Genomic DNA, 22,935 nt, shown 5'->3' with positions numbered 1-22,935 from the left:
GCCGGGTTAGGTCAAGTCTTACCAATTATAGTTATGGACTTAGACATTAATCCAACACGTTCCTCCTTGACAACTCTCATGCATGCATTCTTTTCGATTCTTGTGCGGAGAAGAGTTTTGTTAGTCATGCATTCAGACATCTAATCAAACGTAAATCCCAACCTTTAACTGAAACGTTCACCGTCGAGATGGCTAACAGAGAGAAAGAAAGTGCGAACGACATATTCATGGGTTGTACTCTTACCTTAGGCAATCATTCCTTTCCTATCGATCTGATGCATGTATCTATTAAGAGTTTTGATGTCATTATCAGTATGGATTGGTTGAGCCCCAATCGTGCTGATATCCTTTGTTTCGAGAAAGCTATCCGTCTCAATCTTCCCTCTGGTGAAATCCTCATGATTTACGGAGATAAGCTTAGCTCGAACCTTCGTGTCATCTCGTGCATAAAGGCCCAGAAGTACCTACGGAAGGAATGCCATGCGTTTCTAGCTCATGTCATTGATGAGAAACAAAAGGGTTAAGACCTCAAGAGCATCCCCGAACTCTGCAACTTTCCTGATGTTTTCCCTGAAGATCTCCCAGGAATTCCTCCCGAGCATCAAGTCGAGTTTTTATCGACTTAATCTCCGAAGCTACTCCTGTAGCTAAGTATCCTTACCGTTTAGCACCAGCATAAATGCAAGAATTATCCAGCCAGCTCAATGAGCTGATCATCAAAGGGTTCATAAGGTCGAGTTCCTCACCCTGGGGAGCTCCGATATTATTTTAGAAAAAGAAGGATGGATCTTTTCGGATGTGCATTGACTACCGAGAACTGAACAAGCTGACCATCAAGAATTGTTATCCTTTACCCAGAATCAATGACCTTTCCGATCAGCTGCATGGAGCCAGTTACTTTTCAAAGATAGATCTAAGATCAGGTTACCATCAGCTACGAGTTCACGATAGTGATGTGCCCAAGACAGTATTTCGAACTCGCTATGGACACTACAAGTTTGTAGTATTGCCCTTTGGTCTGACGAACGCACCGACAGTATTCATGGACCTGATGAATCGGGTGTGCCGCCCTTTCTTAGACAAGTTCATGATTGTGTTTATCGACGATATACTTGTCTATTCGCAGAGTGAGAACGATCATAAACATCATTTGAGGCAGGTGCTGGAAACCCTAAGGGCAGAAAAGCTATATGCAAAATTTTCAAAATGTGGGTTCTGGATCAGGAAGGTGAATTTCATTGGTCACGTGGTTAGCAAGGAAGGCATACACGTGGACCCTTCCAAGATCAAAGTGATAAAGAATTGGTCTGCACCGAAGACGCCCACAAAAATCCGACAATTCTTGGGTCTTGCTGGCTATTATCGCAGATTTATCTAGAATTTCTCTAGAATTGCCAAACCCTTAACCACTCTGACTCAGAAAGGCGTACCCTTTTGTTGGAGTGAGAAGCAAGATATTGTGTTCCAAACGTTGAAGCAGGCCTTATGCAGCGCACCTATCTTGTCCCTGCCTAAAGGGACGGAGGACTTCGTTGTCTACTGTGACACATCTAATCAAGGCCTAGGATCTGTGCTCATGTAGCGAGGAAAGTTCATCGCCTACGCCTCGAGACAGTTGAAAACACACAAGGTCAATTACACAAATCACGATTTAGAGTTGGGAGTGGTGGTCTTTGCATTAAAGATCTGGGGACATTATCTCTATGGAACCAAGTGCACTATCATCACTGACCATAAAAGTTTGCAGCATATCTTCGACCAGAAGGAGCTAGACATGAGGCAAAGGCGATGGGTTGAGCTACTCAATGATTACGAGTGCAAAATCCATTACCATCCCGGCAAGGCCAATGTGGTGGCAGATGCCCTCAGCCAAAAAGAGTACTCAGGTCGTAGAGTGAAGGCACTGACCATGACTATCCATTCCCAATTATCTGCGCAAATCAAGGAGGCTCAGCTGGAAGCCTTAAAACCAAAGAACATGTCGGGTGAATCCTTGAGAGGAATGGAAAAGAACCTAGAGATCAAGGGAGATAGAGTCTATTATTTCATGGACCGGATCTGGACCCCAAAATTCGGTGGTTACAGAGAGGTTATAACGAACGAAGCTCACAAGAATAGATACTCCGTTCACCTAGGTTCGGACAAGATGTACCTCGATCTCAAGAAACGGTATTGGTTGCCGAACATGAAAGCATAGATTGCTACCTTCGATCTCAAGAAACTGTATTGGTTGACGCACACCCATCCTCCAGCCGCACACTCATCCCTATTTATATAGGGTGACCCCTTCACTTATTCCTTTCATTTGGTTGCACTCTACTTTCTCTCTCTAAAAAACTTCATCCAAGAACGCTCTCAAGGCCTTAAAAACGTGAGTTTTCCATCACCTAGCTTATCATACATGAAGGACCCGTTGATCTAAGCCCTTAACCCTCAAAGTTCATAATGTTCTTCATCACATGAAGGTGTACGGCTGCACACCTTCATAAGGTGGCCGTACACACCTTAAAAGCTCTCCAAAGTGCAGAGTTTGGCCTTCATTCACTAGTAGGACCTGGTATTAGCACTAGAACATCAAAAAAATCGACATTTTGGGCACAAATAGGGAGTGTACGGCCGCACACTCCTGTGTATGGCCGCACACTCCTGTGTGCGACCGCACACACAGCCTGGCCACACAAACACCCTAATGACCATACACCTCCTTTGTTTGATCACATAAGGTCCCGACAAGCATTTCCAAGTCTTTAGGGTGGTTTCCCGTCATGTTTTGTCATGGAATACCTAAATCTAATACATATATGTGATATCATATGTCACTAGGATCCACTTGAGTGCGAAACCTCAATTGACACTCAACACTCGTAACCGATCATCCGCTCAAATCATCCGTCAAACAGTGAGTTCATACCCCTACATTTTCCATGTTTGTAATGTTTTCAGGGGGGATACAAGCCAAACTCAAAGTATTTTATTAAGTTTTAAACTTATTAATGCAGTCCAACGAATTCCTCGTTTAATAACATATTCAGATATTTTATCTCTTTTTGGAATATGTTGAGCATAAAGGAAACTTCTATTTTTGAAATCTAACTTCATAGCTTTTAGAAAGGTTTTTACAAAGCATTTTCCATATCAACTCTAATAAACTATAATGGGTATAGTTTGGGATAACCCTCTAGGCAGTCTCTACATAATCAAATTTCATAAATGAATATATATAAACTATGGCAGATTTAGTTTATGTTATATGTTTTCTCAGAAGTATAAAGTACATTTATTCAAGGATAATTATTGTTTTATACTGATTTCTCTCTAGTAAACTAGATTATACAGAATTATGAGGTGCTACTTCAATATTATACCCTTAGGTGTATAGTGATAAATCCTTTTAGTATAACCAGAGTCTCTTGGAAGGAGAGCATGAGATTTGTGAATAGATCTATTCAGGACTGACAATCCCACACCTGAACTTCTAGCTACAGTTAGGCGGGCACACCTGGGGTGAACAAATGTCATTTAGCTTAACGCCTGAAGAACGTTATAAAGGTCTCTCGGTCGTATTAAGCATGGTTATACGACTCACAAATAAGTATAAAATAATTTTGTTTACGGACTTTGCTCTTCATTTGTTTTATTTTGAGTAATAAAACAAATTTTATATATATAAATAGTATTCAGGGATTTTTAAACTGGCCTCTCTACCTCTAGGACGGATAACATGCTGTCTAAAACTGACGGTTTATCTTCTACTAATAGATACTCTTTCAACTCTACATTTCATAAGAAAATAAAGGATTTTCTTGAGGAATATTTTTCAAAAGAATCAAAGAGCATTTTTCCTCTAAAACTAAATGCTTATGAACTCACCAGCTTTATGCTGATATTTTTCAAACTGCTTGTATTCTCAGGGAATTAGTAGACAGGTACTTCCCGGAATTCGGTGAAGCCGGAGCAATAAGAGTCATGTTTTTTTTTATATTATACATACTTTTGAGGTATTTAAAACAAGTTTCAAACTGATGTAAACACTTTTCATATTTGTATTCAATGTTTGGTTGTGTTTACTATGCTTGCTATACAAATGGTGTGATACTACGCATGACGTCCTCCGCCCCGGAATGTTTCCACCATCACGGTTTCGGGGTGTGACAGCCTCCGAAGTGAAAAGTAGAGTTTCAGATTGACTTGGTTCTAGGTGTAGCTTCAATAGCCAAATCACCTTATCGATTAGCACCTCTATAGATGCAGGAGTTGTATACAAAGATGTAGGAGCTGTTAGATAAGCAATTTATTCGGTGAAGTAGTTCGGCATGGGGGGCGTTGATCTTGTTTGTGAAGAAGAATGAAGGGTCGCATCATATGTGTATCGACTACTAAGAGCTGAATAAGCTAACAGTGAAGAACTGTTACCTGCTCCCGAGGATCGATAACTTATTTGACCGACTTCAGGGAGCATCTTAGTTTTCTAACATTGATCTGCATTCGGGTTACCACCAGATGAGAGTCAGGGGGAGGATATGCATAATATGTCCTTCCAGACTCGTTATGGTCACTACGAGTTCGTGGTGATGCCCTTCGGGCTCACCAATGCTCCAACTGCATTCATTGATCTCATGAATCACGTATGGAGACCTGTGTTGGATCGGTTTTTGATTGTGTTAATTTATGATATCATGGTGTATTCCAAGAACAAGGAGTTGCATGAGGAGCATATGAGAGAGGTATTGTAGACTTTGTGGAGGGAGAGGTTGTATGAGAAATTCTCCCAAGTGTGACTTTTGGTTGTGCGAGGTGCAATTTTTTGGACACCTCGTCAACCAGAACAATGTTATGGTCAATCCGGCCTAGGTCAAGGCAGTGATGAGATGGGAGGTTCTGAGGTCTCCATCCAAGATTTAGAGTTTCCTTGGATTGGCGGGTTACTATCGGAGATTCATCCATGATTTCTCCAAGATAGTGGTTCCTTTGACTAGGATGACAAAGAATACTCTCACGTTTCATTGGGGGCCTGAGCAGTAGGCAGCCTTTAAGACTCTGAAGCAGAGATTGTGTGAGGCAGTTGTCGGGGATTTTGTGGTGTATTGTGATGCATCTATCACTAGTATGGGTGCAATTTTGATGCAGCGGGGTCATGTGATCGTTTTTAATTCGAGGTAGCTAAAGCCTCATGAGGCGAACTATCCTACACACGACTTGGAGTTGGGGTTGTGGTTTTCAACCTCAAGATTTGGTGACATTACCTCTATAGGGTTTGGTGTACTATTTATATAGACCACAAGAGCCTGAGGTGTTTGATGGACCAGTCGAATCTAAAAATGAGGCAGCATAGATGGTTGGATGTGGTAAAGGATTAGGATTGTGAGATCCTTTATCACCCAGAAAATGCCAATGTGGTGGTCGATGCTCTTAGTCGCAAGGCGGTCGTGGCTCCGATCATGGATGTGTGTTTGAGGATGACAGTCATTACCCCACTCTTAGAGCAGATCAGAGTGGCTAAGGTTAAGGCTATGAAGGACGGGCACCAAAAGAGTGAGCGCATAGTGGGTCAGGTAGCTTCCTTCAATTATTATAGCCGAAGGTTATTGACCCTTCTTTTGAGGGTGTGGGTTCCATATCGGGGTGGTGCGCATTAGTTTTTGATGGAGGAGGCGCACAAGTCGAGATTCTTTGTTCATCCCAGAGCGACAAAAATTTATAGAGATCTCCGGCCTGATTATTGGTGGCCATGTATGAAGTGAAACATGGCCTGATACGTGGAGAGGTGTTTGATTTGCAGGAAAGTCAAGGCTGAGCATCAGCGACCCCACAGAAAAATGTAGCTGTTGGAAGTTCCCATATGGAAATATGAAGAGATTACGATGGATTTTTATCACCAAACAGCCTAGGATGGCGCACGGAGTGGATTCGATATGGGTCATCATAGATCGGTTGACCAAGAGTATGCATTTTATCCCGGTCCATGAGATAATTTCAGTAGAGAAGTTGGCCGATAACAATATTCGGGAAGTGGTGTCACAACATGGGGTGCTGGTTTTTGTGGTCTCTAATAGGGATGTTCATATTACTTTCAGGTTCTAAAAGCGATTCCACAAGGATTTGGGTACCCATCTACATTTCAGCATGACTTTCCACTTGTAGAATGATGGTCAGAGTGAGCAGACTATCCATACCTTGGAGGATATGATGTAGGCATGTATTATGGATTTTGGCGGTAGTTGGGATACGTATCTTCCATTGGCGGAATTTTCATATAACAACAGTTATCACAACAGCATTGATCGACCTCCTTTTGAGATGCTCTATGAGCGGAAGTGTAGGACACCGATATGTTGGGGGTGAGGTCGGTCAATGGGTCATGGGGTGTACCGAGGTGATAATCAAGACAACGGAATCGATCCAACAGGTTCGCAACAGACTTCATACGGCTTAGAGCCAACAAAAGAGCTACGCATATTGATACTAGTTAGACTTGGAGTTTTAGGTTGGGGATATGATACTCCTAAAGGTGTCACCTTGGAAAAGTTTCATCCGATTCAGGAAGCGGGGTAAGTTGGGCCCCAGGTATATTGTTCCTTTCATGGTTTTAGCCTGGGTGGGCACGGTAACATATCGTTTGGATCTGCCGGAGGAGATCAGTCAGATTCATAACATTTGTAACATCTCTCAGCTGCGGAAGTGTTTGGTTGATGATTCCGTAGTGGTTCCATTGGAGGACATTCAGGTAGATGACCGCCTGAATTACATCGAGAGACCAGTGACGATCCTTGACCGGAAGATGAAAACCTTGAGGAATAAGGTTGTAGGTTTGGTAAAGGTGTAGTGGCTACATCTAAAAGGCTTTGAGCGAACATGAGAGCATGAGGACGAGATGAGGGAGCATTACCCATAATTATTTGTGGCAGCGGACTTTGAGGGTGAAGTCTGATTCAAGTGGGGAGATTTATAACATCCATTTTTTGAGATATTATTTCTTGGCATTTTTGGTTAAGTGTTGACTTCTTTTAGACAAAAGGGTCTTTCTATGTTGGGCGTAATGTGGGTACGCGCGGCATACTCACCTGAATTGGATAATGGGGGAAGCACCTTTGTACGTTGGGCATATGTTGTGAATCAAAACCCTAATGTTTAGGGTTTAGCCCCTATATAATCCCCATTGTGAGGCTTGAGGCTGCCCCTTCATCTGCCTCGTTCCTTCATCAGCCCACCTACGAAACCCTAGCTTACATTTGAGTGTTTTGAGCATAGAAGTAACCTTTGTTGATTTTTTTTGGTGATCTTGAAGAAAGGAAGAGCTCTTAAAAGTTGCTGTTGTGTTTCTAAAGCGTGTGGATCTATAACTTAGCTGTCGTGGTCATTCTTTAAAAGGTATCATGTTCTTACCTTGATGATTCATCTCTTAGTTCTAAATAGCTAGGGTTTTTGGTTTATTTTGGTCCCTTAAGGTTGTTCTTGAGAGTATAAGCTACTCCAGAAGGTTATGTTGATAGATCTTAGAGTTTCTGATGTCCCTTGTGCATAAAAATGGTGTCTTGATGGTTTAAGCTCAACCATGCATGGGTTGATGGTTATTACATGAAGCTAGTATGTTAAAATCCAAGATTTGTCCTTATTAAGCCATGAAAAAGCTTAAAGTCTTCGACTTTATGGTTTAAGACCTCGTTCTGATGTTAATTTGGGGTTTGGACGTTGTAATATTAATGGGTTATGTCATTTGGAGAGGGTTTAGGTGTTTGACTAGTACATCGGGCGTACCCCGGAGTACACTGCACGTACTAGGCCAACACCACGATTCTAGATCAATCAAGTACATCAGGCTTATGAGCCAAGTACACCATGCGTACGACTATCTATGGGCTTTTGGAGTTTTTGGGCTCAGGTTTAATTGGTCTCTTTCTTAGTTTAGTTTGGGCCTTAGACCTTTTTATAGTATTTGATCATTTATAGGCCTTAGGCCATCTTGGAGCTATCGGGCCTATATGGGGTCTTAAGGTTCTTTAGTTTGGACTTGGACCATCATTAGGCTTATGATTGTAAGCTTAACCTTAGATAGTAACTAAATTTGGTATTGATTATGTTTAGCATGAGGAACCCTTGGGCATCGAACTCGGGTTGGCATTTGCTATCTTTTGATCAAGGGGGGTTTCCTCCATTGTTCTCGTGGGTCGAAGGCACCAATGTCAGCCCACTAGTTTATGTTTGTATAATGACAGTTGTCTTCGTGACAATTCCATGCTATATATGTATATGACTGTTGTCTTCGTAACTTTAGTGATATGATTGTATGCTTAGTTGTAGGGGTGAAATAGACCCAGTACTGGTTGAAAGATATCGAAGGGGGTGAAATAGACCTGGTACCGGTTGAAAGACACCGGAGAGAAATAGACCCAATTATGTTTTGACTGATATGCACGTATGGTATGTGGTATTTTTGGGGAGCTCACTAAGCTTTGTACTTATTGTTTTCAGTTTGTGTTTCAGGTACTTCCAGCTCGAAAAGGAAGGGTATGGCTTGATTGCGTCGTAATTACCCGCGTTTTTTTCCGCATTATGTATTTTGGGATTTGTACTCTGATATTATTTTTATTATGATACACCTTTGGTTGTTTTGTCAAGACTATTGAATGTTTGAAATAAAATTTTTTATCTGAAAATGTTTAGGACGTTACACGAAGATACAGATCTAACAGATCACTACACCCTAACAACCTCCTATATACCAGGATACACAATCTTTTGGGCCAACATTGGTGCCTTCGACGGTGAGTAGAATGAGGAAAATTCACCTTACTCGAAGAACTCTGAAACACTGCGATACAATCCCTCTTTAGCACAGCTTGCACCTGCGAATCCGCTAATCACTAAAACTAGGTAAAGCCTTAATCAACAGCCCAAAATCCTCAAGTTTAACTGAAAATCAAACTTTGTCTAAAAGTCAACGGTCAACGAAAGTTAACAAAAGTCAAGGTCTAGGGCAGCTGAGTACGCCCAAACGCACTCTGATGTGCACAAAAGTACCCACTAATTTTAATATTTATAACCTAACAAACTTAGACTAACTATGCACTTATAGGCAGTGTACCTAGTCAGATTATAGTATATCTTAGGTAAGTCGGGTGTCCATCACAGGGAACGGTGGTGAATTAATTTAAAATATTTGATTATAGGTTACAGGTCACACGAAAAGAATAAAGAAATAGTTTAATAAATCTCAAACTAACAATCAATTAACAACTTTCGATAAACTAATAGGAAAGCAAATCTCTTCAGGTACTTTGGTTTAGATTAATTACACCTTAAAAACATAGACAATTGCATACACAAATTCATTATTCATGTTCACCGATTCCTAAAATGATTAGATTCGCGTTCACTATAACTAATCCTTTAGCAAACAAGTCAATTCAAACAGTGATCAGTTGATTAAACTAACATGCTTCCTAGTGTTCAGCTCGTATCAAGCAATACTTGTAAATATAGTTAATCAAATTACTAATTCAATTTAACCTCTTGTTGATGGTCATCAAACAAGGCTCACACATTAACTTACTTATTCCCAAGTTAATTGTAGTTTCACATTCGTTATTCCTAGACTTATAATGTCTATGGTCATCAAAATCATAAGCAACAAGCAATCAAGAAGATGTTCATACAACTTAATTTACTTAATAATTAACAACAAATAATTATCATTAACATGTAAGGGTCTTTTAACAAGCTTGGCAAGATAAATTAAACATAAACAAACAATTCAATATAGCAATTAGTCTAATAATCAAAGTTTCATTCAATCATAAACGCAAAGTAAAAGGTTTTTACACCTAAATCGGAAACTAAATATAGAATAGTAACACAATGGAATGCTAAACATGGTCACGTTAACAACCCATATGATTACCGACATGTATCCACTCTCCAATCCTTCCGATCTTAGCTCCCGTTAGCTTAACGGCCTTCCCGCCGCCTTCTAGACCCTCAAAACGGCTTAACAGAAGTTTAATATCGACTAAATTAGGTTAGAAGTCGAATCCCCCCTTCTGGTTAGCTAATAATCGACTTTTATAACCCTTGTAACCGACTTACGTACGCTGGGCGTAAGTCGGATTACGTTGGGCGTAGTGAAGATTTATACGCGATTGAAGTTATTTGATGCCACCCATTACGCGGGGCGTAATCAATAATTACGTTGGGCGTAACTCTAATTTAGCCTTTACGCTTGGCGTACGTGTGAATTACACGGGGCATAAATGCTCCTCCAACATTTTCCTTTCTTTTAGCTTCTAAGCCCGATTTCCGCTTTAGTCTTTTCTTTTGTGCTTTATCGACAACGAATAGCTGCAAATTATAATTCAAAGCATTATGAGTACTTTGTAGTTCTAAAAGAGAATAATAAAGGCCAAAATATTAAGATATAATGTATAAAAATATATATAAAAATACACATATCAAAATACCCCACACTTAGCCTTTGCTTGCCCCCAAGCAAATTTTAATTTTATTTTACCAATATCGCATTAAACAATCCATTTAAAACTCAGCCATTATGCCAAGACCGCAACACATGTATTTGTGTCTAAAATTTTCCTAGAGTACCCCCCATACTTTAAATACTCACAATCTTCATAAACACTCGCCCACTTTTTCCGAACAATGCTCATTTTATGCAACCCTCCGAATCCATCTGCAGAAACCTCCTTATCCTCAAGGTATTTTTAGTTGAGCAACCTAAGCATACATAGTCTAGAATTACAATCTATGATACCACTATGGAGCTCTTTTGGAATTCTTCCCTTCCTTGATAATTTGATCTTTGATTTCTTTGAATTCACCACCTTATTTGATTTGATTTCTGGTATCTTCAACTTTTTTGAATTTCTTGAAATTTTGATCTTTTGATCTTTGCTTTATTTGCTCCAAAATTCTTCAAACTTTTCTTGTAATTCTCTCTCTTTTTTTACATGTACCTCACTTCTTTCACTCAAAACCTACATGCTTAAGTAGAGGCGCTCAACCTCAACCTTTATTAGTTAATGATAATAGTTTTCCTGGATACATTTCAGGTTTAGGCTGCTAAACATATTGCATCCCTCAAACCAAGCGGGGTTATGTTTTTGTTCCATGATTTCACTAAAATAAGGGAGGACACAAATGCACTATAACGTATATTGGCTCAACTAAACATTTGAGTTCTCATCGGATCATCTCATACAATATTAGCAAAAATTTAAATTATCACTAGATTTTTCTAAATTAAAATATTATTTCAAGTTTTAAAATTTTTAAATTTCCTAAATCTAGCAATATCCAAACTATTATTTTATTTTTATAATTTACTATTACCGACCCCCTACCCCACACTTATTTCATACAATGCCCTCATTATATGCTAAAACGAATTAAGAACATAAAAAGGGAGAAAAAGGAACAGACTCCCCTGGGTAGTTGTGGCAAGATCGAATGGGGCTGCTATAAGTTGCTTCAAATATTGCTGAAAGATTGAAAACTGGAACTGCTGCTTCTGAATTTTCCGAAAAATAAAATCAAGACTGCCGACTTCAAAAAATGTGGTGCACAAGATTGCAAAAAATGCAATGTGTAATAACCATGACATGGGAAAGTGTCGACCACGTCGTTTCTTCAAGAATGACATTCTCTTCTCGCGATGAAAAATCCCCCACAACATAGGAAAATGCCAACCATGTCATGGCAGCCGGGACGATACTTCTTCCTTGCGTCGAAATAAAACTCTATGGTGTGGGAACAGCTCATCCATACCATAGGAGGTAAAATATCGTAAAAATGCCAATCTTTGAAACAATCGCTCACGAAATCAATATGCACCCCACACTTATGACAAATTGTGGGTCTTGACTACACTCTTCGAACTCTCATACGGCTCTCTCTAGCAACAGTCGGACCTAGCTGCTGAACTTACTGCCAGCTTTCTAAGGGCGAAAATTCTGCAAAAATCTAAACAACCAAAGAGCATCAACATGGAAAACAAAAGTAAAACATCCTATATTAAAGTTTAATTACATACCAAATAAAAAAAACTAAAACTAGCAACACAAAAATAAAATAAAATAAAAAGGATAACTAAATTACTCATCATCTCCATCATCATGTTGTTGTGTCCCAGAAGTACCGGCCCCATCATGTCATGGCTTTATTTGCTCCAAAATTTCTTGAAATTTTGATCTTTTGATCTTCGCTTTATTTGCTCCAAAATTCTTCAAACTTTTCTTGTAATTGGAAACCCTAGAAGTTCTTGTTTAGGTCCATTTTGGACTAGGACTTCCTTATTGGGCCCAATAGACCAATAAGCTTTCAATTTGACTACCTTGGGCTTAGAACTCTTAAATGGGCTCTAATTGGACCCACTTTCATTTATTTTAACATTTTGGGCCATAATGGGCCTAGAATAAAATAAAATACCCTTATTGGGCCATAACAAATCTAATTAACCAAATTGGGCCATGAGGCACCATAGGAGTCCAATGGGCCGAAAGACAAACAATATGGGCCCATGATTTGGATTTAAGCACCAAAGGCCCAAGTCCCCATCTCTCCCCTCTATCTCTCGGCCCAAGTAAAAAAAAAAGGGGGAAAGAAAAGAAGAAATTGAGAATTAAGGAGGATTAGCCACCTCCTTAATACCTATGGGACATCCAAGCATATCTCACATGTTTCCACGCATGTCCTCTCATTTCTCTCTCTCTTCTTCTTCTATTACTCTCGGCCGAGAGTATCACACACACCCACACATAATCATTCACTTAAACACTCTCAAGAACACACCACAAATCCCTTCACTTTCACTTCAAAAATTTCAAGATTTAAGGACTTTGCAAGGAGGATTCTTCACAAAAATCATCATCTTAGGTAAGTTGATGCTTGGATCCACACTCTAGACTCCTTGTTCTATCGAAAATCTCTTCTTAACTCATATAAAATCATGATCTTGTATCTTAGAACCCCCTAAATTCGAGATCTTCCAAGAAAAGGTTGCTAGGGCCAAAAATAGCAACAAACTCTTCTCTTTTCTTCTTCAAATCGAAACCACAACTCAAGGTGAGCTTCATACCCCCTATTTTTATGTTTTTATAAGTTTTTTGTGGGGAGAATACAAGCAAATGTGTAGATCTATGAGTTCATGTATGTCTTGTGTGATTTTATGCATGTATGTATGATTTTATGTGTTATGTGATGATTATGTTAGCTAAAAATACCTAAAAACCGAGACATACAACATGAAGGATGAAATAAACATAGCTTATATCATTTCACACAAATCAAGTATAAAAAAATAACCAAGTAGGCTAATATGAACATTTTTGGGCTAAAAACCCATTTTTGGGCTTAAAATGCTAAAAATACAAAACTAAAGGGCCCAAAACGACAAAATATAAATTCTGAAGGTTGAAATGAGTCAAAACAGTTTCTATTATGTATTTTATGAAAATTTACACTCTTGAAGAGTTAAAATGTGAATTTTAAACATAATGGGCCAAAAATGGACTTTTCGGCCCAATAAAGCCCCAAATTGCGAGATTTTTGATTTGGAGGGGCTGAAACTACACATTTCTGTAAAAAAGGGGACTACTAGTGTACCAAGTCCATTTCAAGGGTTAAAAATGCTTTTCAAATTAAAAAGGGACCAAAGATGCAAAAAATTTCCATTTTCGGCCAAAATTGTAAAAGTTGCGAAAATGGGGGTTTCAACCGAGAAAATTTCATTTTTGAGGGACTTAAGATGTTTATTAAATAGACCTGGGCTAAAAATGTCTTTTCAAAAATTTTTAGTACTAAAGTGTCAAGAAAAATGGTTCAGGGACTAAAAATGGAATTTCTTTCATAAAAAGGGCTAAAAGTATAAATTTTATCCAAGGAGGGGCTTCTAAAAGAAAAACTCTATTTTTTTTACAATAGGTCTCTTAAGGTAAAAATTCGAGTACCACGGCTACCAGCGAAACGTATTAGCAAATACACCCTCAACACCCAAAAATCGTTACCAAACGAATTGATTCGGTCTCGAATCAATAACAAATCACAAATCAATTAACAACGATACTTCAATACACACACAGAAACTTTACGAGAAGTCAATACACCATCTTTGGGCTCAAAAGTTTCAAATCGTGCTTGTTGGGCCTAGCTAGCCGAATGACATGATCTTTAGGCCCGAAGGGAACGCGCTTAGATGTTATTGGGCCTTATATGACCTAGTTTCGTGTAAAAGGACTTTCAATAGCTTTATTGTGCTGTTGGGCCCCAAGGGTCCTTTGGTACTGCTAGCAAAGTCAAGAAGTCAAATGCGAGTCGGGCCAAGGGCCTTTCGCATTCACGATAGCCTTGAACGACTCATGGAAATAACGGGGGCTTCGTACCCTCTTTTCTCCTCGGTTGTGGGGCTATGAGAAGTCAGGGTGGTTGGATTAAGTGAGTAGTACGGACGACGCCTAAGGGATCGTTTGTATAGTTGTAAACTAGTCAGTTTCATTAATGCGTGATTATAACGACTCACAACCCGTAATTAATCCAATGTCACCTGGAATTATCGAAAACAACTTCGTATCGGAATAATACTAACTCAGCCGCGTAATTTAATGTATTTGGAAAACATCAGGTTTTCCTGGGAAATTCAACGCTCTTAATTATGTGATATATACAAAGTCTAACAATTACTCACATTCATATTAATCAACAAGCATACTTACGGATCTTCACACTTTTCTTACTTACAACAATCTTTTCAGAAAATATCGAATTTTTTGGTGGTTTTCGAAATTATACAAATGATTTATTTTCAAATCTTACTTATGAACTCACCAACATTTCATAAGTTGACGTTTTTTCCAAAATACTTGTATTCTCAGGTAACAGGTAAATCGAAGGAAAAATGTACCCAGTGATGTCTTGTTGTTTGTTTAATTAGTATCGAACAATTTACGTTTTGGAAATGTAATGTTTTGAAACAACGTACTAAATGTAAACAATACCGGTTGTAATATTTCAATGCATGGTGACGAATGATGTAATGTTTCATGTATATTCATTGTGATGGTATTCAATTGAGTCACAATAGCCCTCAGATGTTTCCGCCGTCTGGTTCGGGGGTGTGACAGGTTGGTATCAGAGCTCTGTTTATAGTGAACAAGCATATCTAGCCACACATTGATATGCAACTATAAACCAAAAGAGGGACTAACACAACTCTGAACAAAACAAGTAAAACATAACAATAAAACACCCTTGCTTGTATTAGGAACGAGAACCTAACACCGAATCAAACAAGATAATACTAGTATCACGGTTAATCCAGGACTGCTCTTAGTTGTATCAAGGAACGGATGTAGCCTGATCAACTACATTCTTACCAAGGTATCACTACCACACGTCCTGAGGAGATCGTGATAGCTAGAGAACCTAAAAACAAACCCCTTTATCACCAAAAAGAGAATGTCTGTTTAGTCCATATCATAGTTGTAGAGTCATAGGAGTAACGATAGTTTATACCTTCCCCCAATCTTCATGGAGGGAGAGCAGCAGGATATCCAGTTTCATCAAGTCCTAGTGGCTCACGGAATGCTTGAAGAGGAACCAGAAGGGAATCAAGAGGGAGCACACGACGTAGGACCTGACGAATACACAGACACCGACTACGAGTTCAAGGAGAGTGATGATGACATGGAAGAAGGGCAAAACTCGGGCATGGATAACACCACACCACCTGAAGATGAGGCGCAACCAGACCATCCCGCCCCACCAGTGAACCCCCGAAGGGAGAACCGCACTCCCGAAGCTGAGATCGCCGCCCTGTAGCAACAGCTGTACGCCATGGAAGCACGTGCAGTGCAAGCTGAGCATGAGAGGGATGAGGTTATTGGAGACATGACTGAGATGGCTCAGTTGCTGGCTCAACACTTCGGCATATGACCCCGCCACTATATAGGACACACCACGGAGTGTTAGGGATAGGCTTATCTGACTAGGTCATTAGGATCTATGCTATGTACCCCGACTCTATGATTAAGTGAATACACTACTCATAGAGCTGTTATGCTGCCAAACTAATATCACTCATGTATGCTCTCCGAGCAAAATTTTCATGTATCAAATGCGGATAATATTAGTGAACTTTTATGTGTTTTATTATGACGTTACAAATTGCTATGTGTTGTGAATCCATGATTGTATGCTAACTTGTAGAAGTACTTAAGTTCGTACCATGCACCTAGTCAGTAGGATCACAACCTCATAGAACCCACAAACACTCAACATCTTTCCGTTTCATGACAGAAAGATGCCTCGCCGACCTACTCGCGGAAACCCTGGACCAACCCCACCTGAACTTGACTCCACTGCATTCCAGGCAGCCGTATATGCTGCAGTCACCGCAGCTATGGCAAAAATTCACCAAGGGAACAACGGAGGAGTCAACGGGCAAGGGGCCAGGAGTTCGAACAACAGAATGAATCAAAGACCCACCAAAACATGTACCTACAAGGACTTCACAAACGCCAAACCACAAACCTTTAACGGCACTGGAGGGGTGATCACTCTGAAACGATGGATCGAGAAGGTGGAATCGGTGTTCGAGATATGCGATTGCCCTGAAGAGATGAAAGTAAAGTTTGCTGCATGGACTTTTGTCGACCAAGCGCTCACTTGGTGGAACGGACATGTGGAAACCATGACACTCCCCGTAGCCAATTCCATGCCATGGACAGAAATGAAGGAAATGCTGATGGCTAAATACTGCCCTCGAGGTGAGATTCAGAAAATGGAGCAAGAGTTGTGGAACCTCACTGTACAGAATGCTGATATCGATGCCTACATATCCAGATTTAGTGAACTATCTATGTTATGTCCGGGCATGATCACCTCGGAAGGAAAGAAGATTGAGCGATTCATCTGGGGACTAACCTCTCCGATCCAAGGAAACATGATAGCTGCAAATCCCGAAACTTTCGACAGTGCTAAGAGATTGGCGAAGAAGCTGTATGACCACAACAACAAGAAGGGTGAGAAGCAAGCGGAGACTGAGGCCAAGAAGGAAAGTGATGGCAAGAAAGGGAAGAACAACAAAAGAAAGGGGCTTCAAGGCTCCGAGACTTCCCAGAAGCAGTAGACAGTGGTGGTTAATGCTGCCACCGCGCAAGTTCCAGCTAGACCACATGCTCCAGCCTCAGCTGCTCCAAATGCTTCCAGACCTTATTCCGGTAATCTTCTCAAGTGCAACAAATGTGGTTTCCATCACAATGGAGAGTGCAAGGAGCTGCAGTGCACCAGTTGCAATCGAAAGGGGCACACGGCAAGGTATTGCAGGACTTACCCTCCCCAGAATCAACAACAGGGAAACAACAGCAACAACAACATCAACACCGGCGGCAACAATGCAGGGCCTAGCCACACCTGCTATGGGTGTGGGAGGACTGGGCATTTCTACCGAGATTGCCCTAACAACAACAATCCCGGAAATGAAGGAACAGGAAGGGTGCTGACTATGGGTCAGGGGGAGGCGATTCAGGATCCCGCTGTTGTTACCGGTACGTTTCCCCTAAACCACACTTATGCATGCATCCTATTTGACATCGGAGCCGAGCGAAGTTTTGTGAGCAATAAGTTTAAACATTTATTAAAACAACTACCCCAGAAGCTCAATGAAACCTTTACGGTGGAAATGGCCAATGGGAAAACCGAATCCACTGGGGAAATCTACACCGGATGTACCCTAATCTTAAATCAACAAGTCTTTCGAATAGACTTAATGCCTGTTTCCATTAGGAGTTTCGATGTGATTATTGGCATGGACTGGTTAAGCCCCCACCATGCTGAAATTATGTGTCACGAGAAGGCTGTTCGCCTTCACCTCCCCAATCACGAAACCCTAGTTATTTACGGAGACAAACATAGCACGAACCTTCGCCTCATTTCGTGCATCCAGGCACAAAAGCATCTGTGAAAGAACGATTTGACGTTTCTGGCTCACATAGTGAATAAAACCAAGGAAGAGGTTAACATTCAAGACATTCCTGTAGCACATGAATTCCCAGACGTATTTCCTGAAGATCTTCCTGGAGTACCCCCCACAGAGACAAGTTGAGTTCCGAATTGACCTCGTACCAGGAGCAACCCCTCTCGCTAAATCGCCCTACCGGCTAGCTCCTGCTGAAATGCAGGAATTGTCCAGTCAAATCAGCGAACTCTTGGGCAAGGGATTCATCCGACCCAGCAACTCGCCATGGGGAGCTCCGGTCCTATTTGTCAAAAAGAAGGACGGATCTTTTAGTATGTGCATCGATTACAGAGAATTAAACAAACTCACCGTAAAAAATCGCTATCCACTCCCACGAATCGACGATCTATTTGTCCAGCTCCAAGGAGCTGGTTACTTTTCTAAGATAGATCTACGGTCCTGATTGTGACAACCCAAATTTATTTCCGTTACATAACCCCGTTTTCACTAACGGAATTCGTCGTTATATATATATATATATATATATATATATATATATATATATATATATATATATATATATATATATATATATATATATATATATATATAGATCCGTAATATTTGGAGTCGTCAATAAATAAATATCTATTTATTTATATTTCTTGACATTATCATTTTAAAATAAGTGAATATAACTTGTAAGTGTTAACCCCGTTTAACAAAATAAAGTTATATTACTTTTCAACCACTTCACCTGGGTAAAAAGTTTAAGCCCCGTTAAACTTGAGCATCGGGTAGTCGTGTACCGGGTGCAATACCCGAGGCATATTTAAGGAAATTGAATGCCACTCTACACCCTTTTACCATCCCCAACATACACTCTCTCACTACTTTCTCTCTCTAGACCAGATTCTGAATCCAAAACCGCGAATTCCGGCTTCCAAACGTAAGAGTTTCTTCCCTAACTTGTTCTAAACATGCATCAATGTGTTTATAGCTCAAAAATCATGTGAATGAGTCATGATCAAGGAGTTTACGGCCTAAGAAGCTCCTTAGGCTGTAAACACCCTAAAGATGGCCAAAGGTCCCCATTTTCCTTCTTTTAAGCCTGGACACTAGTTAGGGGTTGTACCTAGGAGCCTTTGATCATCAAAACCATGAGTTTTAGAGCACTAAAAAGGGTTTACGGCCCAAGCACATGCTTAGGCCGTAAACACCCTTTTTCCATGTTAAAAGTCCCAAAAACCCCTCCAAAGCATGTTTGGACTTAAGATGCAACCTAGGGGACTTCCAAATTCGAGTTTAGGCCAAGTAAAACACCATGTTTGAGGGGTAAACTAGAGTTTACGGCCCAAGCATATGCTTAGACCGTAAACTCCCCCAAACCTAGCCAAAATGATGGTTTAAGCCCTAAACACCCTTATACCTTCACTAGAAATCATAGGAAATGCTTAGGGCCATAAAGTAACACATTTTGAGGGACAAAATGGAGTTTACGGCCCAAGCATAAACTAGGACCGTAAACTCCCTCAAACACAACCAAATGAAGGTTTTAAACCCCCAAATTGGTCCTAGACATTCACTAGAAATATAGGGGATTGATTTAGGGCCTTAACATCCATTTTTGGGAGGAGAACAAGAGTTCACGGCCAAGCCTAGGGGCTTACGGCCGTAAACTCCCAAGGATTGGCCTTTGGGCCGTAAACTCCAAGGGAGTAAACTCTTGTACTCCCCCGTAACCCCTATTTGGCCTTGTATGATCCCCGAGAACCACTTCTAAGCCCTAAGACCCCGAAACAATGCTAGAATACCTAAATGTTTTAATAAAATGCATAAAATGATTAATTTCTTGTAAAACATATTTTTCATATGTTATTAGGGTCTTAAAAGATGTACAAGTCCTTATTTGGTACCAAACGCTCAACCGACACTTTCACCCGATTTACCCGATTTACTCGGTTTCAGGTGAGTTCATACCCCTTAAATGAACCTTTCAAATGTTTTTATATGTTTTAGGGGGGGATACAAGTCAAATGTACATGTTTATGAGAATTAATCACATGTGATTCACTACTCGTAGTTGAAATCACATGTGATTTACCACTATGCCTTATAAAAGAACTTTGCGTTTTCAAAACTACTTTGGATAAATAAACTAATTTCTAAATGTTTTCTTTGGATAAGATTTTTATTAAATAAGTTTTCTTATAAAATGTAACCACACTAATATATTTATATAAGTAGGACTTGAAGGACTTAGGACTGATAGTTCGCCTTATTTCCTATTCTTGTTTGATTGTGGGCTTAGGGTAGTTGTTATCCGTCCGACTGTCGTTGATTTCTTAGTTATATATTATGTATATTAATGTTGGATATGAGCTTTTTCATTCCATTCGATGCCTACATTGCCTAATTGTCAAGAATCATACACACTAGAATTAACTATAATAGGTATAGTTAAGGCCACTACTACTCGTTACTGCCACTACTTTACATACTATGAATACACACTATTATAAGACGAAACACTAATAAGAGAACACACTACGAGCTATACAAAAGACTACTACACTATAATACAAGAGAAAGCACTAATCAGGAGATAACGCACTAACTCACTACGAGATACGCTATTCGCTACATACTATGCCCAGAGTTTTCCGACAGGGAGACGACACTACATGTATAGATCTATACGGGGCAAACACTATTACATCCCGACTGTCAACTTCAGTCCGAGCCGTGCAGGCCCAGGGATGCACTACTTCACTACGCTATGCATGACCAGGAAGGTCATGGGGTCCTCTATTACTCACACTATCAGTAGCATACAAGGAATACACTACATCCATACTAAAATACTAACACTAAATAATAAGTTAATATCCCGAAGTAAATAAGTATCTATTACTAATGGGATTTTGCACCACTATTACTGATATCAGGCATAACTTTTCTTATTACACTACCTATTAGAGACTCACTAATATACCTTTACAACAAACGGTTTTCAATGATGATAATTACATGCAACTTAAAGGTTTTCACTTACAATGTATTTTCTGGAAAATATAGGATTTTCTAGAGTTTTCTACTACTTACAAATGTATACTGCAACTTTTCACACTATCTGTACTAATGCCTTTTATACTAAAACTCACACTAAACTCTTATGAACTCACCAGCTTTACGCTGATACTCGTTTTCAAAATAACTTGTATCCTCAGGTCAAAGATAGACAGGTACAGGTGCAGCATTTTGGAGAAGGTGGAGCTTACAAGATCCGTCTCTTATTTTTGTAATACTTTTGGTGTTTGTTGAACGTTACAGAACACACTTGTAATTAAACTCACTATGTAAATGAAATGGTTGCATGTTTCTTGTTTTTACTATTATGCAATTGTGATGATACTGTACATGACGTCCTCCACCCCGAAATGTATTCCGCCGTTATTGGTTTTGGGGTGTGACAGATTGGTATCAGAGCATTGTTTATAGTGAATCAAGTATATCAACCTATAAAAGATATACGAACTATAAACACTTCGGGACTAAAACACTCTGACCAAGAATATATACTGTTAAGTATCTAAAAGATTTAACTAAGTATATATACGCACACCTCTATAAAACACAGAAGTTAGTATCGCACTAGAACAGAACAAAAGTATTAAGATTGTTGGACAGCACAATTGGGCTTAGACACATATAGTCACATCTGGGGGAATGTATCCTGATCAACTACATTTTTCTGGGAGTGACTAGCATGTGCCTAAGTTTGGTAGTGGTGTTGCAACAAGTCTAAAACTTACCAACACTACCACAATAACGTTAGAACGAGAATACTATAGGAGTATTCTGTATACCACTAACTACATATGTGATAACTAAAAGGGTCGTTACTGTTAGGAAAATAGTTGCTAAGTGGATACACCACGGTTACATGTGACTAGGGCGCTATAGACTCAGAATCTGTGGCCTTTGCTTCATTTCCTGTTCTTGTTTGATTGGGGATCTGAAGTTAGGGTTGTTTATTCGAAAGACTATCTTGCTTCGGTTACATGTAATCGGTATGCACTACGCAAGTATTGGGTCGACTAATAACGATTCATCTGATAAGTATCTTAGAGTAGTACGTCTATTAACCTTTCCCTTCCCCTTTCTCGCGTAGATAGCATGGCTGGCTTCCACCATCTCGGTGATCCATACTATCCAAACCAGGGCAATGGAGGATGGCTCGATGAGGAGTCAGACGATGAGCACCCGATCCCTTTGGATGATCATCATGCTGAGGGCTTCTCGGATAGCTCCAACTCCGAACCAGAAGTTAACAACCAACCTCCTGAAGCTCCGAACCCCAACCCCCGTCCGGCATTTCAGGGAGCCACTCCTATGTGGGCCATATGCTTGCACCGATGGAGCGAGGAGCAGGGCCAGCCTTTACTTTATAATGGAGACCGAAGCTTCTACAACATAAGCGAAGGAGGATCAGCGGATCCGGTTCTGCCCATTATGATCCGAAGGATTGCCAGGAATGTCGAGCAGGGTCAAGCAGCTATTGGTCGAGTTGTAGAAGTGGATGCCAACTCGAATCTCAACATGGTTCGCATCCGCTAACTCGAAGAAGCCATGGACAGGACAAGGAGGACCAACGAGGCTCTGCAACATCAGCTAGCTGCATCCCGAGCCGAAGTTAGGGAACTCCGAGCACGTCAGAGGACTCATGATCGACACCTTCAGGAAGTTATGCGACAGATAGCGGATCTGAGGGTTCGCCCAACAAGTAACCGTCGCCAGTAGAAGACGTCTAGTACCTCACTCTTTTGTTTAAAGGACTAGCCTTTCCTCTCTATATTCCGTAGATCTCTTGTCTGTAAACATTTCTAGCTTAAAAGTACCTTAACTAGACCTCTAAACTTCCAACGTTTTTCTGATGGTTGATGTAAGACCTACTGTTAGGTCAATTTTCATGA

This window comes from Lactuca sativa, chromosome 8 (genome assembly GCF_002870075.4).
Source record: "Lactuca sativa cultivar Salinas chromosome 8, Lsat_Salinas_v11, whole genome shotgun sequence".
Taxonomy (NCBI): Eukaryota; Viridiplantae; Streptophyta; class Magnoliopsida; order Asterales; family Asteraceae; genus Lactuca; species Lactuca sativa.
This window is presented reverse-complemented; position numbering follows the sequence as displayed.